The 19,878-nt window shown below is 38.4% G+C and overlaps 1 protein-coding gene across 2 annotated transcripts in view; it reads left to right on the forward strand.

The window, feature by feature from the left end:
• The first annotated feature begins 1,187 nt into the window (after positions 1-1,187).
• The window catches only part of LOC114878955 (small conductance calcium-activated potassium channel protein), a 129,197-nt gene continuing 110,506 nt past the window's right edge, over positions 1,188-19,878 (forward strand). The window contains exon 1 of one of the 2 annotated variants that reach the window (XM_046287719.1): positions 1,188-1,673. The gene's annotated coding sequence lies outside the window, so the exon portion shown is untranslated. The remainder of the gene's footprint in view (positions 1,674-19,878) is intronic. The other variant, XM_029193349.2, reaches the window with a different exon arrangement.

A 19,878-nucleotide genomic window follows, 5' to 3' on the forward strand; every position in this document is an offset into this window, starting at 1 on the left:
GAATAATTCGCGATGAAAAGAGAAGAATATAGCCCACGAATAACCGTGAAACACGATCGTTCAGAGTGGCTCTTAAATCTGATATAATGCTACTCTAGTTAATATTTCTAACATGAGTTTTCCAACGAATATTAATAGCCGTTAGAGCAAAGCATACGTGACGCGTGCCTCAAAATACGGCGATTCATTTCCATAAAACCGAAACGGTAAAAAGTACACGTCTAGTGCATTGCAAAATATCGGCAACTATCGAAAGATGCAAAGATCATTAGCACCTTTACGAGATCATTTACGAGAACCGTAAATTATGGCGGAAGTTTTTATGACATTGGTTTAAAAGTGGAAACTCGATTAGCTAATACGGCTCGTAAAGAGAAATAAGAAAGTCTTAATTCGTAATTTAACCACTTAAGATCCCTATTTAAAAGCATGTCAACGTAATATTACGTACCTGGATGTTAAGTGATTAATGCAATTTTTATGATCAATAATCTTTATGACTACTCATGACGGGTGTAGTATTATGTATCTAATTCGAAGTTACCTAACCAATATTCACGTTAATAATTAATAACTACAGTATTGTTCATTAATAAAATTCAGTATTGTCATATTTGTAATTTAATATCAAGTATAAAATCGCGTATTTATCCGCAACGTGTTAAGCGAATTCTTTCATTTCAAATATTGGCGCGCATGCGTATAATCGGTATACAAACATGGACGATTCGAAACTCCTTGCCAATACACCAAACTGTCTTAATATGATGTATAACTTGTACCACATTGCGTTTAAAGTAACAAGATCAATCAACATCAATGTCAATCTGACATTGGTAATAGATTCGTGTAAAAATCGCGTGAAATCTTGATTTATAAATTGGTAAGCTGGCATATACGCACGTGCACGCAATGTACACAAACAAATCGTATTTACCACTAATTAATATAAGTTTTAACGTAACACAGTACCTGTACATATCTTCGTTGATAGTTCCTTCCAACTGTCACGATTTTCCAAGTCAATCACACACAAGAACAAAATAAGTAGAAGCAGACAGCGAGCAGCAGAGAGACAATGACGCGTCGTTCACCCCACAGATGCCACGTGACCCGAATGGCGCCGACACGAGTGCGAAGGCCCCGAAAGGCCGAGCGAGATGGCGTTACACGAAACATACCGAAGCCGGCCGACTACGCACGAGGCGGTCGCGACGGCAACCACGTTTTCCACCCTCGTCTTCAGTTTGTCGTGGTGTGTCCTGTCGGCCGGTTGGTTTAGTAAAACGCGTGCCCTTCTCTCGCTCTCCCTCTCCGTTTGTTTTTCGTCGGTGTTTTATTCTATCGCGATCCAAACACACTGCGCGATTCGTTTCACGCGGCAAATTGTTGTTGCACACACGCCGGGAGGGAGAGGCCATTCAATGGAGATACGCGTTCTAGTGGAAAGCCGGCGAACAGTGTTGTGAGTTTTCATGTGCGTACGCGTTGTCAGAAAGTTGTATCTTGCCGCGTAATTCGTGAGAACCGAGTGACAGACGACCACGAAAAGGATCGTTCTCCCAAAGGACTTGAGCGTCACGACGAAGGAGAGGAGATGCATCCGGAGAAACGTTGTTTCGCAGACCGATGAACGTGGCTGGCAGTTGACTCGATGCAGAGGGACGGCTAAGGTAAGAGTTCAATGTACGCCACGGCATCGTTGGCACGCGAGACTTTGCCCGGAAAAATAAACCGCGTCGGGTCGCATGACAGATTTTCTTTTTGGAGCGTTACGTTGGTACCTCTTACCCGCCTTGACTCCCCCTTCCCCCCACTCCACTCGCACTATCGGTCGCGCTCGACTCTTGATCCTTCGTTTCGTACGATCACCACCTCGTGGCGTACTCGAGCCGCGTTACTTTGCATGAAATTAATTTCCGCGTTTGTTTTCGCACACGAAAGCACGCACCTTCGTGTGTGCTCGCGTTGGCGTGCAGTTTTGATGCGTTCTAGAACGTCATGCTAAGCTTGGTTCTTTTAATTGACTAAACTGATCGATGGAAATGCGCCTTCAATAGTTCTGACGCGTTTCAAAATTGGAATGAGTAGCTTTTCATTTGCATATTATTGGATCTCACCAGAGGAAGAAGCAATTAAATTTTAACATATTCACTTTACATAGACTAACGATAAGAGAATGAATGTTGGTCCAGTTTACATTTAGAAAATATTGAAGATATATCAAAATTTTTCATTGTAACATGCATGTAATATTTCTGGTCAGATCTCAAAACTGCATCGTTTTTATGATTTCCAATTTTATATATAAACTATTCTAAGGAAAGTAAATACTAGGTTGAAATAAAACACACTGTGTGTTGTGATAATCTACATCTGATAGCAGATACCGAGCTAGATAAAATTGCTAGGCGAATCAATACATTCCTACAAAATGGGAAAGTATATAGGGTGGTCCATTAACGACATATCTAATCATTTATATATTTACATATACTTTCCAAAACAAATGAAATTTACAATCCATCACAAAAACTGTCTATTCAATTGGTTGAAATAATAATTAAAATTTGGATAACAATTGTTAAATTCTCATAGTGAATTATAGCACATTAATGAAAATTCTCATGGAAATTTGATGCTTAAATCGATGATCTTTAGATTAAAATGGACTACCTTGTACACATGTCTGTCAGTCACACGCGCGCCTCTGTTTCGGGGTTCGAGGGTGGGTTAATTAAGAACCGTTTAGTTGGGGATAATTTATCGCGGCCAGTTTTCGGGTTAATGTCCTTCAAGAGTGGTTGGAAAAGAGGCTGGAATTTATTAACGACCGCCACGGATAGATAAGGCTTTTGCGCCACGTATGCAACTAGCAATGAAATACTGCGCGTAGCATGTAGCATGGTTAACGCTGAAAAGAGTGCAAACGATCTTGAAAACATGTCATTTATCCAGCTGCACGAACGTAAGGCGAAGAAATGCATTATTTAACGTTTCACCGCTCGGCCCTATTATAACAGAGATTTTATAGCTAACCTTTATAGTTACACAGAGAATATGGATATCATTTTTCAATTGCGAATGATAAATGAAATCGTGTTTCCTTTATTCTTGCTTTCTTATATCAGTCCTCGTAGAAGTTACGAACAAGTTAAAGCATCATTATCATAATACAAAAAGGTACGAAACGGTGCGAAGACAGTCGTGATGGATTAACAGATTCCAAGTGGGGATTGATGGTAATACAATAGAACAGAAATAGTATAATTCAACGTGAAGCAACTTTTACGCGCTACTCGACGAGAGAGAAAGAGAGGAAGATATATTGATAAGTGAAACGAGTGAACTTTTTATTCGTTGGATTACAGCCCCTAAAAGGAGACGTGATAACGATAAAGCGAACGGAATATATTTCTCCCATGAACGTTGGCCGTAAGAAAGAAATGAACCTGTTCCCTGGCGACCGAAGAAATTTATTCTTGATATAGGGGGAGAGGGTAGATATAGAGGTGCAGGGATGAGTTATCGAGACTACCAACGAGGAGAAATTGATGAATGTTGAATTACTAATCGCGGACATAAACTCGCGTGAATTGAAGTTGAACGCATCATTATACCAGGGAAAGGTGGAGATAAAAGTACAAGGGAAGTTGTTTGCAGAAATTATTCTCTAAGAATCGGCCTGTTATATCCTAATTAAGTAACACGATGGATTTTAGTATAAAAGAGTGAAGCTAATAAAGTTACCGATGCATCGGAACGAATTCGAAATTCCTGTTTATTAAAATAAGGAACTTCCGATCTTTTGTTGTTCCCTTCGTTCATTGTGTCACCCTGTAATTCGTTTTTCCCTCGGATTCTCTCTTTACGGGAAACATCCTCTCAGCATTGATCAAACTTTTGAACTTTCTCAAGTTTTCCCTTTAGACCAATCAAAGATATCTCGTAGGTTAATACGTACTTTCGCGTTGAAATAACAAATACTCGAACAATAAACTTTCTTTTTTCTGCGAGGAAACTTCGATATTCCATTAAAAGAAAAATTATTTCTTACATCGAATCGAAGGATTTGTAACAAAAACGATCCTGTCAAAGTTTACAATTTATAATATATTTTAATAGCCAGCGAGACTCGATATCGTTAAAAATGATTTATGTCCTGTCGAATGAAAAGGGCTATTTGTGTCTCCTGTTAGAAACACTGTTTCTTTTTCACCCTTGGATCGCAATTTAAAGTTGAAATTTTCCTTAGGTCTGACTTATGGTTGACCCGGCCACTGGCGATTCAGGATTAAAAAGAATATCGATATTTCTAATTATGTTTTTATTTATTTTTTTTATTCAACCAACTCTTGCAATACCTACTTACCGTAAAAGTGGTATGAAATATTATAATGAACATCCGAAGTTATTTCCAACCACTTCGGTTGTGTTCTATTTCTGTATTGAAATGCCGTGATTTATTTCGCCATCGATTCTGTTCTTTTTTTTCTATTTTTTTTTCTTTCTTTTTTAACCACGGCTCATGGACAGACCTCGAAATTGAGTTTAAGCATTCTGTAAACACGCTTCAATGTTTTTTACATTTCGAACGCGATCGCACGGGAAATGATGTTAACACGCGCGCTTCTTCAACGAACGTTGAAAGCTCTGTTTATCTTTGGAAAAGAAGCGAAAGCACATTGTAACTGTGGCGAGATAATCGCGGTATGGCTGCAATACACCGTGCGTCACGATATATTGCTTGCTTTTCAAACAAAACCAAATAGGATAACATATGTATTTCAAAAATATGCTCTCACACCGCCCATTCGACGTTTGGTTTATTATTCTTACAAATAGCACAAAAATTTTCTATACTCTCGATTATTCTGAATTCACAGACGGAATTTACTTATTTAGTATTTAATATTCTACAGTATGAAAAAAATGTCGCATATTTCAAGCGTCGTAGAATGAAAGCGCAAGCGAAACGAACAACGGAGTTAATTTTTCTTCCTCCGGTTAAAAATAAATTTCGAACGTGGATGAATCATTGAATTCGTTGATGAATAGAACTTTACGTTGTGTAACATAGGTAAATTCTCGATGCTTCTGCTAGCGAATCATCCTCCTTCCGCGAGATAAAAGCGAGTTTTATAATTTACTACTCCAACCTCCAGAACAGAATTTATTGCTGACCGGGCCGTAAAATTTAAAAGTGCTTTCAAAAATCGCGCCACGTACCACGTGTAAATGAGATACGCCTGTTATAAGCATAATATGTACGTATAAAAGACGGCAGAGATGTAGATAATGAAAGAGTTACCATATTTCGATAATATTTTCATTTAAAATGTTAATCGTTAGATCATAAATCACTTATTTTGATAGATTCCGGTCTCTAAATTAGATTTTTAAACGAGCCGTCCGAATTTCGAAACGAACGTTCCGCAAACACGAATTACGGTATGCAGCAGATGAAATAATGAAAGTAATAGATGCAAACACGCGTATGCATTTAAATTGAACCAGGTTGAATTTATGAACGTCAGACCGAGCTTTGAGAGCAACAATTTCAAGCGGATCCCACGGGATGCGTGTAAACGTGGCATTCGCGAGCAAAGCTGACAGAAGCGTGGCTCACTTTATTCATCCGGAGAGACGTCCGGCGAAATGGAAGCTGACTTTTAATCGCGAAATCGTGCCCCAGCATAACGAGTATCATCGATTATTATTGGGTTACCGATAAACCAAACGCAAACAGAGAAATCTCAAATCAAATTTACCCTGGGTTGATTTTTCTACGAATTACCCTTTGCAATGAAAGAACGCTTCTATTGTTCCCAACATTTACTTAGAGAAAGGTCTTTGGAAAATCCAACAGGATTCCTGAAACGTTTGTAATGGAAACGATATTTACGGTTCGATCCATTTAGGATTGATAGGATCGAGTGTCCCTTTGTGCGTTTCTAAGCAAATAGAAAGCGGCAAGATTATGGAAATCCATTGCATTGGATTGTGAGAACGGCCCAATAACTTCTGTGACGTTTGACTAGGGAAAACGGAGAACGAATTCAAATTTAAAGAATTTCGATCGCTGTTGTATGGTTTTAGGTATACTAAAAATAAACAAAATTACTAGCTATATTATTAAGCAAGAGAAAGATCCTTTTGCTTTTAAGTAGAAGGAATTTTTATCATTCTTGAAGTCTTTGATTCGGGAAAGAAGTAGCCTTTTGGGAATAGGAAATTTCTATTTGCAATAAGAAAACTGAAAAATCACGTCCTCTTCGGTGACTCGACTTTCGATTTTCTTCTTCCTTCTCTTAAAAAAAAAAGAAAAGGAAGTATGAAGTTTTTGTCAGTCAACTCTGTGTTCGTCTTATGGAAGAAATTGAATTTTGCCAACGTCTGAGAGAAAGAATAAGAGAGTAAGGGCGCAGAGCTTAAGATGGGACGATTTATTTTTACCCAGCACTGGTAGCTATGGTTTTTTGCTGAATGCAGAAGGTCTCCGCTATTGCTGAGGACTTTCGAAGCACCCTGAAGAGCAGATGAGAGCGAGAATGTCCCTGATCCTATAGAAGAAAGTTCAAAGTGCCTCTCGTCTTATCCTCGAGAAACATAGCATCGCTTTGATGCTACAAGTTTCAAGGGTTTCTGTTGTTTCAGCCCTAAAAATTGCGTACGTCGAGACGAAAAGAAGCCACCTTGTTGACTCTTTGAACTTTCAAAGCTTTCTTCTCGCGGAAATTACAGGCTCTACATTTTAGCTAGATCGATCTTCGTTCGGGTATGAAAGGAATCGGACTTTCATTTGAAAGGATCTATCAATTTGGAAGTAAATGAATTCTCTAATTATCAGTAGAATTATTTAAGAGTTTCTTTGTGAGTTCTAACGAGATAAGAAATAATCAATGCTCCTCGACTTCTCAACTTACTTCCAAAGGTTCGTTTGCGATAGTTGAAGAGAGTTCTTCGAAACTTCCAGTCTGTTTTTATAATATTTCCTATTGCATCGATAGAAATAATTTTATGAATCTGCTAGAAGGAAGTGATTAAAATTTTAATCACGATCAGAACGTTCGAAAGGATAATTGACTATTTGAAATGATTCTAAATTACGTCTATCGAGGCATTGATATGGAAAATACTCTATTGCCATTTCATTGTTGCATTCGATCACGTCAATCTAATTCAACTCGACGTGTAATAGCATCCCCATTAAATTTGCATTTCATCGTAACTCGATAAAATCTCATTGATTAATGTTACCTGTTAAAACCTTGCTCATGTTTAACGCCTCGAACCGTTAATGTCGTTTCACGCGATTCGTCCAATGTCCAAGGACGTATCGAAAAATCTTAATGAACCCGCGATTCATTAGTCCCACGAATTGAAATTTACGATTTAGAAGGTGGAAGTGATCATTAATCACAGTTGAAGATATCATTGTAACACGATGTGGCTTATGCACTCTGCTATCTTGAGCTCTGCTACTTGCAATACAAAGTATAATCTGTAATCTAAAAATTGAGATCATTCTACTTTTACAGTTTATATTCATGAATAACAGTTATTAAAATAATAAAGTAAAAATTTTCAATGGTATGATGCAACCTTTTCGATCAATAATCTAATCATTTTTATGATAATTTCTTTGCGATAGAATTTCCACGATTTCGGAGTAAAATATGCGAAGAGGTCGTGAATTGAATTTCCAATATATGATAATTCTGAAAATTCTGCTAATTTTCCCCGCAAAAGTTTCAAATAGGTTGAAACAAATCGCGAATCTTTTGAAGCAGAATGTAAGTGAACGAGAAAAGAATTAAAGAGTACATGTTCTATAAAAATTAATAATCCATTCGATTCTCGTCGGAGCAGCACTTTTCTCGTTTTTCTTCAAAATTGATTAGATTTCAGCGGTTTCCGAAGCCCTTTGCAGATCTTTTGCTCGCGGTTGAAAGGATCGCGTGCGATTGAATTTCAGCTAAAAGGGAACGCTTGAAGCGGACCGGGATGACAATAAAGTCGTTGGGAAAGTTAGGAATTAAATCCTCGATCAAGCTCGGTCAGGCCTATCGTGGAATTTTCCAAGTTTTTTCTTCTTTTTTTTTCAATTTGGAGCGATGAGTTATCCATAATCTTTAATATCCGTTCGAAGCTATTGGAACGTCGTATGCAAACGAAACGAATATTCAAAGACATAGTTCGTTTAAACGTCTGCTTGAACGTATGTTTAACTTCAGTGTTCTGTTGAAATTGATCTACATAGAAATAAATAAACACGTCGTAAACGAAACTCCGAGAAAGTGAACAAGAGACGTAATGGATTCGTTATTTAGAGCAGAACATGTAAATCAAGGAGAAGCTTTGTTGCGCGGAGCACCACCGTGTTCCTCGTTTCGAATTAAATTTATTAGGTTTCTACGGTTAGGAATATAAACGTGCAAATGAGTCGTGGAAAAATAGCAGGTTGTCTGAATTATGCATAAACCTTTTGTTTCCTGTTCCGTTCTTTTTTTCCTCTTCGTTTCTCGAGTACCAACTTGCAAGTGGTTAGTTCGCAAATTAAAGTCAAAAAGGAAACTCGCACAATGAGATTTTTGTTGAGTTTCAACGTTTAATCGATTAAACGTTGGATCTACATTTATAGAGTCAATTGTTGTAGATGTATCAAAATGAAATGTTTGGTATTTTCTATGAATTTAAAAAAATACATTCTTCTGAGAGATGATGTTACTTTGAATTCATTCAATAAATATCGACTTATTAATTATCTACTGCAACGTGTTTATTCCACTTGACAAGTGTTGCAGGTTTGTACTTACACGGCGCTTCGATTAACTTTGTAATATACGACTTATTTGCACGATAACGTTATGGAAACGTTACAAGGGGATATCGTGTTTCAGGTAAAATAGCGCAATTCTGGGTTCATTCGAGCCGAAACAGCATCGATGCCTGTGCCATGCTTATTAATACCAGCCGGTACGCGTAAATTAATAACGAGGATGAAACAGATACCAGTATACGTTTCGTTCGTTTATTAATTATTATCAGGGAGGCTCGTATTTTTGTCCCCAGAGTCGTAATCTGAAACGTTCATTTTTGTGAATTTCAACTAGAATATTAAATTTTAAATTGTCTATATTTCTTCAATTTTAATACCATACTAAAATTATTTAGTTCTCCTGTAATTCTATCTACATAATCCTAATTTGTATTGTCATTTGCAACCACCTTCGAGTTATTTGATAATTTATTTAAAATTACCAGCAACAAAGGATATCATCGATCATATCATGGAATGTCTCGCGTGGAATCTGCATCGGGAGTCGAGGGAATTATAAATAAACGAACGCAGGGTAGGCCTTGGGGTAAAAACGGATAAATCGATGAGTGAAAAGTTCCATCGTGAATTCGAACAACCGTGGTCGAGTTCAAGATCACGATACCGCGGCCGGAATTCGCAGCATCCGTTTCCGTTCTTCCACGATCGATACCCTTGTATCTTCCCAGATGATTCACGAACATCGCTCGCGAAATTCTCTTCCAAAACACGACTACCCCCTGTTCTGTCGTGTAAATTGTAATTTCTCATCTCTAAGGCTATTATTCTCACCTGGTAGAATTGCAACGAGGTAAATCTACATGTATTCAGCTGCGAATATTTTCATAGTATGTGCAGTTAATTTCGTGTTTCTGCTGAAACAGGTCGAAACGAATTTTACGTGTCTAAAGACGATGCAAATGAGAGATAGTGCGATCAGAACATACATATTTCATTCGTTTCTAGATATATGTATATGCGTTCAAACGTTTCGTAATTAGATGGCTGTTTATATAACGTGCTTTCTGCATCTATGTTGAATTAATTAGTTTTCTCCTTTGAATAGGGGTTGGTGGTAAGAAATACTTGTTCAGCTATTATTTCCAAAGCCATTCTTTTAGAAATTTCAATGCCTAACCTAATATCATCTCTGGAGGATTAACAGATAGCGCAAATAAGCATTCATGAAAGTTGATGATAAGTAGGAGGCAACGCACCTCTTTAAAGCGATACGTCCGTAAGCTGTTGACTCTTAATTCGCAAAGGAACACGGCTAAAAGGCTTTAATTATAATTTTCCTCGACTCAGTGAGGAAAATTTTCACCTCGTTTAAAGGCTCACAAAAACTCGGAAATTTACTTCGCCGTTTGCCTCCTGCTTTTTACCTCTTTTCTATTTGAACTGAAAATAATTTGTCTCCCGTTCCGCGAATACTTTTCCCTTTTTCCATATTCACTGTGCAGTTTCCCGCACGTCTCCCGATAAAATATTAGGAACTTTCTCGCAAGATATCGTCGGAAGGAAGTCTGGAAGTCATGCTCGAGAATGAACGATCCTTTTTTTACCTATTTTTTTTCTCATGATTCTTCTCCGTTTCCTCTGGGATGCGGACTCATTTCCGTCGATCAAAATCATCAGATCCGGTGGCAAGGGAGATACATCGTAAAAATATATGCATCTCTTCGTGGTATTTCACGAGGGGACCATCGACGTACCCTCGAGATCCTTTGCAAAAAGAAGAAGCCTCGATGTCGCGTAAAGACGGCTGAAATTTCCCGAGAAAACGTCTTCAGCACGCTTGTTCCCGTCCCAGGGCTAACAAATGACCTTATTAGCGGCTTTAATAAGGCCTACCAGCGAGGTCGCGTTCATGATTTGTGAGGGAAACCTTGAAACTCGTTAGTTGTAACCTGCGGTCGGCTAACGAGCCTCGGGGAATGTTAGAATCGACGCTGTTTGAACGATCAAAGTTTCCGTGATATTTTTATGCGCTTCATTGGCCCGGGATGATGAGAAAGTTGTGTCGGTTGTTTTTTACCTGCTTGTTTATCCGCATCTTTTTGGAAGGGGATGGATAAATTATTGGGGAGACGGAGGACAAAATGTCATATCCGAAGCTGCATAATCCGTAAATCGTTCGAGCGATCAAAATTTGTATACGCGGTGCTTTGGAAATATTTTCAACCAATTTTTCGAAATACAGAGTACAAAGGTAATAAAAAACAAATATGATCCATTGAAAAACAGTGAGAATTTTCGACCAGCTGTACTCTGTTATCCAGTGAAACTACATCATCCTGAAAACCATCAATCTATTTCATATTTTTTATCGTGAAAAAACTCGATTTCGAAATATTCAACGTTCGTTGTTTTCATTGAAAATAAATCGATGATTTAAAAAAAATATTATCGCGCGACCCAACGACAGAGATGTTTGTCTACGGTCTGGGTAAACAAATTTGGGTGTAAGATCCTCCAAGATTGTCGTGAAACGACAGGGACAGACACGATGGAAGAGATTCTTGTGGCTCGCGCAACACTTTCAGTAGAATTCCATTTATTTCTCCGGGGGATCACGGGCTGAGTTTCAGCGTCAAAATATCAGCGGTCGCGAAACGAGGCGAGTAAAAACCAGCTTTTACGCGACGTGTCGACGGGATATCTTTAGAAATCCCACATCTTTTATACCCTTTTTTTCAATTATGCTATGTAATGAGAATTTTCCACGGATCATTCACTCCCACGGTCATGCTCAAGCATTCTGACACATATTTTTTTTTTTTTTTCGAACCCTTCAAGTTCACCTCAAGATACTATAGAATCTAATCCACTTTTCGATTAAATATTTTCCTGTTAGTTTCTGTTGTATTATAAAGGGTACTTCATCTAACTTTATCGTCTCAAGGATAGAGTTTACGATATCATCAGTTTTTCTTCAGGGCAAATTATGTGCAATTTTATATCGTTGATGCTGAAGCGTAGTCGATCTCTCAAATTTCTTGCATTTCGAAAGCAACGGAGCTGTGAAATTCATGTTCGATGCAGTTCGCAGAATCGTGAAATCGTACGGAACGAGTACTCAAAACGTAGAAACTTCATCGAGTTATTGGCATATCGGTAGATTAAAACATTGTGGAGGAGTATTTTAAGGTCGTCAGGTTATATAGGTCGTCCAATAAAAGAGTACGATCCCACGCCTTCGTAGGTAGAACGAATTCCTGAGTAATGCCTTTTAACGAATCTATCCGATGAACGTTTACAGAACGTAAATTCACCCTTGAACCGTGATCGAAACTGTTCTAAAGGGAAACACGAAAAGAAAACGAATATTCGTTAATCGCTAAATGGATTAAATTTATTCTTGAATATTGGAAACTCCAATTCGAATGAAACTTTCCATTTGGAACTCGGCTCAAAGAGCTGTAATCGTTGTTCACAATAAAACAGCTGACCGCAGAAATTGAATGCAAAAGCAAAAAGCTGACATTCTCTGTGCTTTTTCAATTTTATAAACCTTTATTCTTTTCTGAAAGACGTACCTTTGAATTTATTTTTTCTGCACCAACCCCTATTCTTTCAACGCGTAAATCTTTTTTTAGCCAATCGAATCGAGTGATGAGAGTTAGAGTTATTTTTTCCTCGCGAAAGTCAAGAAAGCTTATGCGACGCCGTCTTAAATTATGTTAACGAGAAGCAGTATTTCTCACCACTTATCTCGACCGTGGAATCCGTAATGTGGTAGACGGGGCGTAGAATCAGAGACAAGATCGAAGAAAATTCGATATCTCAGAATCTGAGGCCTCTTTGCTGGCCGACTGTTTAACATTCTGAAGACGTCAGCGTCAATCAATGAAGATTATTTAGTCCGAGATGGACCGTTTCCAACTTGTTTAAACTCGTCCATCTGCAGTCCAGTGTACGGTAATTCCTAGAACAGCTGCCATCAATCCGCAATTTTTGCGAAAATTCCAAATTGTCCATTATTAACACTCCGATGATCACATATTTCAAGGAAGTTTTGATTTCTTTTTATATCGACGAGCAGGTTGTTCGGAGAATTATCAATTTTCAATCGTACAACTTTCGCTACTCATTCGCGCTGTTCATTTTCTTTTTAACCGTGCTCAGTTGCGATTATAGTACGATCCGAGTTCCACTTCTGCAGAGCGCAACAGCTTGCAGAATGCTGACTCCGGCAAATAAACCGGACGATGCATGCCAGCGTGTTAACGGACCGAACGTTGAAACTTTAGCGAAAACGGATATTCAATTACATAACCGAGCATCGATGCATCCCTCTATTTCGTAAACCTTCTATTTCCGTCTTGCCTGTGAACGCTCGCTGCACCGTGGGGGTTATCGATGACCCATACTACCAACTTCGTCAAATTTTATGAGACAGCAGAGGAGACTAGCTTTACGTAACGTTAAGTAGCTAATCGAAGTCTTAAACGTGGAAATTAATTTTTCATAGTTTAACGTTTAAAGAAGAATCGCGTTAACTCGGTTTACTAATTCAACTAAACGATTCGTCAACCACAGAACACGGTTTCCAACTCGGTTAAACAATTTATCCACAAATTTGTGCGCGTGCAACAAAAGCAGAGACCGCGTTTCCATGGAATTACACGGGAACTCGGGCGACCGAGGATAAACGGGTTAAGATGGTTGCGAACGATGCGGATGAAACAACATTCGTTTGTTCGTTGCTTAACTCGCCGCGGGAAACTTGATTTCGTTCGATGTAATTGAACACACAGTATCGTGGATTGTACGGATGTAATCTGGTGTCGCGAAATGAAATTGAAGCTACAACGGCGCGCACAAGGTTGTTGAAGATAACGCGATCGTGGTAAAGATAGAGGAGTGTTGTTTAAGAAGCGATTCCGGTCACGTCCGTGGATTCTCTGATTTCAAAGAACCAGGCCAAAGAAACTTTCAGAGAGCTTTCAGCGTGTCTCGTCTGACGCAAAGGTACTCCACGATGTTTATCGAAGCGCTGTGCAAAAGATACTTTCGAAATTTTACTGTGACAAGTAATCAAGAAGAAAATCGAAGAGGATTTTTGTATCCTTTCCTCGGGAGTTGATATTTTTCCGGCTTAACGAAACGGCTGTCGATAACAGGTTTATCAGAAAATTAACTCGATCGGCTCTTTTATCTTTTCACGTGGATCGCTTCAACAACCTCGAAGTTACCTTTACGAACTCGTACGAGTAGCAGAGAACGTGATTTTGTCGAGCAAAGAACCGATGGAGCGTATCGGTGATGTCGAACGAACAAAAAATGAGAACGAATCGATGATCTGTGCGTCGATAACCACCCTTATCGTTCAATCTTAAGTCAAAGTAGTTTAGACGTGAAATTCGTGCCAATAGAGTTCGTAACAAAGTAGATTACGTTTTTCTGTAATTTATCATAATTTTAGTGTTCTTTGAATCTTATATTTCTTGCAACAGTCTGAGAACTTTATTCCAGATTTTATCTCCCTATTCGTTACTTTTCAACACCCTCTTTTTCTCAACCTCACTATTCCTCGAGGAGATTTATATTTACCTACCTTTTATCGTAGTCGCTTTTTCAGTCGGTTTCATTCTGTTGAAATTTCCACGTCTTCCAGTTCGGTATGTCCTTCCTGCCCGTTATCATTAGTCTCACTCTATCTCTCCCACATGCTATCCAACTTGCTGTCTCTCTTCCCTGTCTCTAAACCCTGCGCACCCTCTTCAACCCTCGTGTTTCGTCGTCTCTCGTCCGGTTCGAGCTCTATCACCACTAACCCCATTTGTTATCAGACCTCGTTAATCTCAATTCCCCTTAGCAACGTCAATCTCGCGGTATGTAACTTTGGAATGCCGATAGATTTATCGTGCGAAAGTTGTTGCGCTTCCTTTTATCAAGACGCTTGTCATGAAAGGGGTGGAAACTTGTTCCTCGCTTAACTTTTACAAAATGTCAATAACTGGCTCGTTGGGGCATATCGATGATTGCCGCTTCAAATTTAATTTAACGTTTTCATTTGAACGTTAATTAAGCTTATGGATAATAATTGATGTTTTAATATTAGTAGATGGTTAAGTTCCTACACCGGTATTCCTGGGATAACTGTAGCGTTGAAAGGATACCGGCGGTCCATGCAAGGGAGGGGTTTTAGTGGATAGGGTGCCACCTCGAATTTTTTGGCGTGGGTGGTACGAGTCCTACACTGCCCGGGCGTTCCCTAGCTGAATAATGCGAAAGGGATCAACCTGCGCGTACGTAACTGTATTTCCCCTCCGGCTAATAAAAAGAAAAAAATGGTCAAGTTCCAATATTCCCACTGCTTGAATTCTAAGCAGCCAATGAATAGGATAAATAGGCTCATAAATAATCTATAATCAATGCGACTAGAATCGAATACAAAAGCAGAAGCACCCATTGAAAAATTAAAGACAATGCAGAACCGTATAAATCTTTCACTTACAGTTCACATGAAGGCTTGCATAACGGAATGAACTCGCGATAAATGTTTTATCGTTATGTCGTAACGTCGTGTCATTTTATATAATGAGCAATCGGTATCGATTGCTCACATGAATTATGCAAAATCAGTGTTAGAACAAGGAAAGTAGTTTTTGTTTACTCTAGCAGCGAGGAAACGTTACACGGATGTGAATTACGATCGCAGACTTGGTTACCTACGAGTCAAACAATTCCATGGTTGCTCGTGTTTCCATTATTTAACCTCGTGACGCAAATTACGGATGACTGGTGTTAATTATGAAAGTCAATTTTCACGGTGTCGCGTGTTGGCGTTTCTTCGTGACCGGAGCTCTTCATTACCACCCTTCCCGTTCTAATTAGGTACGCGTTTACACGATGCGAAACTCTTTCGAACCTTTCGGCATCAATCCAAAAATGTAAATAAATGTCATGGATGCGATTTCATCATCATTCTACCTGGAAAAGCACGATTTAATCGCGAGTGTAAACTAAAGTATCGTTAGAAAAATAATCCATTATATTGCAATTTTTACTATCGATCCTCGTTTCTTTCACTTTCTATCCAACAGGCAAGAACTAATTCAATTCCAATCGAAAACTTAGCCGGGTGAGGTGTTAAAAATTCAAGAATAAATGAAGAAAAGCAATAAAATGCTGAGATTCGTGCAAACGTCGGGAACGAATCCCTCGTCGTGATTCAGAGAGCGTTCAATGAAAACAGAGTAACAAAAGCAAAGGGTCTATCGAATTCGAGTCCGTCTATCGCGTGTTTGCCTCGTCACTGCAAACATTCCGTCCTGAAAATCGACGATTTTCACTCTATTCCTCTCTCTTTCCCTTCTCTATTATTCATTTCGTCTTTCAACGGAGCAAGAAGCGAGAAGAAAAGAGAACAAGAGCGACGATTGCCACCGTTCGTTCTATCGATTCATTTTACTTTTATCTGGCTAATCGTTTGTCCTTGCTCGATGTTACGCGAACAAAATGACAGTAAATGTCTCTTTGCGCATTAAATGTAATTGTCAACCATCAGAAATGATTAGGTAGAGAATTTATTTGCTCTCTTGCATTTAGACACTTGTATCGGACAAATTACGAACGGAAATGCTCGATTAACTAATTCGCTTTCGGTCTTTTCAATTCTGGACTCGAGGAAAAGAAATGTTATTTTTAATTTAATTTTTGTTACAAAAATTAAACACGCGTCAAAGGATAAAATACTAGGCTTGACCTTTGACACGAATTTATTTTATTTCTAGTGCAATGAGATGTATGACTTTTTATTCAAAGTTTCTTATGTATGTTTATTAAAAATTCAGCTGTCATTCAGCCTGGAAAATAAAAAATTTACGAACACAGTCTTCCGTACTCCGGTAACTGAATTAAATTTTTGCTGGACCATTACTATGCAAGTGGTAGCTTGTTCCTGGTGCATGTTCCTCGATGTAAAAACATTCCTCGAGGTACATTGTGAATTTCATTTATTCATTCTTTCTTTTAAGAGGCGCAACAACCAAATTTTTCTTGTCAAAGAATCGCTTTTCTTTGAATAACTCGTAATCTTTATTAAACAAGATAAATTCAATAAATCGTGTTAATAATTTGATCGCTTCTCAAGTGGTTTAATTGGGCTTCGCGGGGTATGGATTTTTTCTTTCTTTTGACGAACAATAAGGCGTCTCTGTGTAGAGAAAATATTGGACGTAATAAAATTAGCTCGATGGAGAAACGCAATTTTAGCGTGAAATCCTCGTGCCGTGATCTACGATTAATTTTCTAATTTTAATTACCCCGCGGAAATATATAATCGAATAAATGAAAAATAAATTCTGATGTATAATTATTAGAATATAAAATCATCCAAACCAATACCTGTGCGTAAATAATTGAAGCTATTTTAATGAATAATACCTCACGATACAAGTTTGTAATTCACGAAGTTACAGATAGTTCTTAGTCACGAAACTTCGTCATCGCACGCGTTCGCGAAGAGTTTAATATCCAGACTTAACGTGTCGGGGGTTGAAGCAATTTCGCGCGAGGGAGTTGCTTTATCCTCGTCATGAATTCACGAGAAAACACGTTGGCAGCTTTGAAATTCCGTCGCCGGACGCGTGCATTGTCCGCGTTAACTCGCCATTGAACGTTTCGCGTAATTTGCTTTATTACCGGCAATTCCTACCATATTTTCAGCCGTAAAAACGCGAGCTTGCGAATGTTTGCGCTCGGTGATTTCAACGCGACGCTGCTTTCTCCGCGAACAAACGGTTCACGCTTTTTCTCTAAACAATGTCATCTTTGTGGTCCGTGTTTAATTCAGAGCGACGTACCGGCACAGGCGTTTTCATTAGTTTTAACGAACTTCTGTGCCATTTTTGTGTTGGAAAATAAGTAAGGCAAGATATTGAGAAGACAAATTAATTTAAATGAAAAATTTAATTATCGAAAGTTCATGATTCAGTGTACAATCACCTGAATGAAAGAAAGGAATGTTTGAATTAAAAGACAGCAGGCAATCAATGTTAATGATTTCCATAGACGATACAATCCAATCATCTTGAAACGTCAAAGGTTTATTCGTTTAAGTGCGCTTTATTAAGCTCAGCTTATTCATTAAACTTTAAGAAGTTTTGCTTTTCCTATACCGCCGTTTTTTCCAGAAAAATTTGATTTAATCGCGTTTATACATATCTCATTTTTATTCTACATAACATACAGGAAAAATCGAAACTAGAAATTAAGCAAGAATTCTACAGAGTTTGGATCGATGTCAACTAATTAATTAAAAGAATAAACACGAATCAATTATCGCTGACCTACATATGTTGTCGTCTGATTGAAGGAAGAAAATCAGTTTTCCCGTCACAGCGACGAAACGTCGCTTATTAACGCGAAAATCGAGCAGAAAAAGAGGAAACAAAGCTGATTTCTTTCTTCTCTTTTGAATTTATACGACGAGAACGATAATAATTCGGGTTCGAGGATGAATTCTTTTTCGTTTATTTAGTGTTTGAGAATTTTTATTCCAATACTTCATCGTTCGATAAAGACTCTCAGGAAAAATACCAAAATTTGCTGGAGTAATTAACATATCGATTGCTAATTAGACATCGACAATAACCATAGTATATCGATAGCTTAAATTAAAAATCAAGTGATCGTATTACTAATAATAAACGTCCGCGTTAATTATGGAAATGATTATTTCATCAAGGATCCGAGGTCTCGTTTAACTTATTTACTCTGCTTTACGATCGCTTCTGATTCTTATTCAGCTTCCCTTTATCGTATATTCAAAAGCTTTTAATTCGACGAGGCGGTCGCTTCACCGTTCTGACCTGGATTTTCTTGCACTCTCATTATTTCACGTGAAATTTTTATTTCCGGTTTAAAGAAAACCAGAAGGTCGCTACTAATAAGAATTTATGAAACCAAGAGATTTTCGGTTATACATTCGTCTTCTTCGCAAAAACTTGTATCGGATAGAAGGGAATGTAACGAACAAATAAAGATCCTACTATTTGTTTCCCATTTTCGTTTCATATTTTCGCTGAAATTCCTGGCCAGGTGGATTTTCAACGAGTCTCTTTTTGGATTTCTTCCGGTTGCAGTGTGTTGCGTCGAGGAATTAAGTTCAGCTCTTTAACTTTGCTTCGCTACGAGTTACCTAACGTACTTCCTACCGTAATCACATTTCGTAGTTTGAACATCGTTCTACAGTATTTCGTGCAGAGCGATCTTGACGTTACTTCGGAATAGGTGAAAGTTTCTTTGTCGTTCAACTTTTCCAAACGTTTCGAACAACCGGACGTACGAGTGCAATATATTTTTTTAATTCAACGAGTTAAAAAAAAATTCGTTTTAATTCTTTCTTTATTTATTTCGCTAGACCAACGCGAGCAGCATAGGTGAAAATAAATGGTTTAAATGTGTCAAGGATTGTTGAGCCACTTTAATTCAACGGATCTTTTTTAACTCGTCCGGTATCTGTCCCTTTGGCTGATCGAAAGTGGCCGGTACTTGGGTTCGTTCAATCGAAACGTATTTTCCGGATTATTGGGGTCACGAGTGGCGGAAGTAGATTGACCGTACTCGCATTATTATTCTCGAGCGACACGCGTGTACCGTGGAGATGCAACCCTTATCCGTGTTATCGACGTCTCCATCCCGGTGTATTTTCAAGAGAAATACTCTAAATAATCATATTAATTACCAAAATAAATTAACAAAAATACTCTCTAAAAAAAGGCATCATAGCTCTGAAACGAGTTAGCGTATCGCAAAAAGCATCCAAAATAAGATCCATCATCGTATCGATCGCTCTCCCTGGTGCCATCTTTTTCTCTTTCAATTATTCTCTCCAGCAGGAATTGAACGCGATATAATTCCTAACTAGCGCGTAAAAGATTCATGAAGCAGACGCTTTGCTCGCGGAACTAAGGGTGTTTGCCTCTTCTTTTCAGTCCGCCTTAGCTCCGGTCGCGTTATAAAAAATTTCGTTGGTCCGCGCGCTATGCCACGCGAGCCAAGCAAACGAGAATATAAATATTTCAGCCGGCCCGTGAAATTTCCAC

Source organism: Osmia bicornis, chromosome 11 (genome assembly GCF_907164935.1).
Source record: "Osmia bicornis bicornis chromosome 11, iOsmBic2.1, whole genome shotgun sequence".
NCBI lineage: Eukaryota > Metazoa > Arthropoda > Insecta > Hymenoptera > Megachilidae > Osmia > Osmia bicornis.